The 1,829-nt window shown below is 38.8% G+C and overlaps 1 long non-coding RNA gene across 1 annotated transcript in view; it reads right to left on the bottom strand.

The window, feature by feature from the left end:
• Positions 1-298: 298 nt before the first annotated feature.
• Positions 299-1,829, bottom strand: part of LOC145033903 (uncharacterized) — a 2,020-nt gene continuing 489 nt past the window's right edge. The window contains exons 1-3 of the long non-coding RNA XR_013677770.1: positions 1,598-1,829; positions 1,083-1,141; positions 299-802 (exon numbers count right to left, since the gene is read on the bottom strand). The exon at positions 1,598-1,829 is cut by the window's right edge and continues 489 nt beyond it. This is a non-coding gene — a long non-coding RNA (uncharacterized LOC145033903). The remainder of the gene's footprint in view (positions 803-1,082; positions 1,142-1,597) is intronic.

Here is a 1,829-nt window from a genome sequence, read left to right as displayed (position 1 = left end):
TGGATTTTTTGGGAACCTACGCTTTACTTTTACAAACAAAAGAAAACAAAGGATATGTACGCATATATTCACAATTTTGGAATGAGACCTACAAATAATTTTCATAGAAAATATCGGATTTTCTGAAAGTACTACGAGAACTATTCTAAACAAGTGCAAAACCATTTTTATACAAAAATGTTTATTAACTCACCAACTTTTTAGTTGATGCCTTTCAAAACGACTTGTATTCTCAGGGAACCAGTAATCAGCTATGCTATGAGAACAAGTGGTGCGACTTTATGAAATTTTACTTCTTGTCACTTTTGTGTAACTGATGAACAAGTACAAAATGTAAACTATGTAAGTATGTATTTTCAATGTATGTCGCTTGGAATGTTATGTTTCATTCATATTCAATTGTTATGATATTGTACAATGACGTCACCATCCCTCAGAAGTTTCTGCCGTCCTAGTTCGGGGGTGTGGCAGAAATGGTATCAGAGCTGGAGCACAGGTCGATGTGTTCGACAAGTACGTCGAACCCTATAATAGGGGTGAAGGTGGGGTACACCTGATCCCACATCGGCTTGGAAAAAGAACAGAACATTTCCTTATAAGGGGTGTTGATACCTTCATTGTCACAATGCATTTTAAAGTCGTGAGGGCAACAGATCCCATAACAACTCTACAGTTAAGCGTGCCCGAACGAGAGCAATTTAGGGATGGGTGACCCCCTGGGAAGTTTTCGTGCTGGGAGCCCAAACGGATAATATTGTGATACGTGCCAAAGAGGGACGTTACACTTTCGAACTGAAAGTACCTGAAACCATACATATGAAATTGTAAACATAAAACTCAGTGAGTTCCCCGAAATACCACATATCAAAACATACAAGTGTCATGGTCTACTCCTATGGTATTTCTCGCAATGACGAAGGCCAAATCCCGGTCTTACATACAAGTGTCAGAGGCCAGATCCTGTTTTTTCGTACAATTGTCAGGGACCAGATCCTGGTCTTTCATGCAAGCATTACAAAGACAACTAGTATTTCATATAACAAGTAATGGACCGACATTGGTAAAATGATGAGAAAATTCACCTGAAGCTGACATATATCGTCTCACATTCTCATAAATATAAACAGCTAGCTCGAACCACCTAACACCGCACACAGGCAAAACCTCATATCAGAACTCATATCCGTATACTAGTAAAATGATAATTATCATCTGCTAATCTTAATTATCGATGGCATTACTAAGTGATCATTTAATTATATAATCCCACAATTAGCGTTTATTTTTTTAATCTAGGAGGGATATCACCAATCCGATAAATTGAACATTTCCATAAATTTAATTCATAATTGTGTAGACCCAAATTGCTAGCTTCAAGCCCGCACGCCATTTAATTAGCCATTTTAATTTTTAAATTCTATATCTCGAATAAAACCCATGAGAGCAAACTAACCCACATTCAATATTTCTTTGAGAACTTGAGTCCATAAAAAAGCCCAAAAAAAAATATTAGTATTTACCCAAATAAATCAAGCCGAAATTAATAATTAGCCCATGAAGAAATGTTGAACGAAAGTCAAGAGGTCAAGGCTGATACCTTAACCCTCTACCACATACAACCTGCCGGAGGTTCTTCTTCTCCGGCTAAATCCCAATCTCCAGCGGTTAATAACTGCCTCCCGCCGGCAGCAGAAACCAGCCACCTACAGCCCCACGACGCCATCTCCATGCAACCTTTAACATCCTCTGTTGCAGCCCTTTCACAGCGAAGAGCCTTCAACTATCGAGCACCCACCAGAACTCACTTTCGATCACTTAACATCACATCC

Source organism: Lactuca saligna, chromosome 3 (genome assembly GCF_052625555.1).
Source record: "Lactuca saligna cultivar CGN05327 chromosome 3, ASM5262555v1, whole genome shotgun sequence".
NCBI classification, from domain to species: domain Eukaryota; kingdom Viridiplantae; phylum Streptophyta; class Magnoliopsida; order Asterales; family Asteraceae; genus Lactuca; species Lactuca saligna.
The sequence above is the reverse complement of the archived record's forward strand: the minus strand, read 5'-3'. Positions and strand labels throughout refer to the sequence as shown.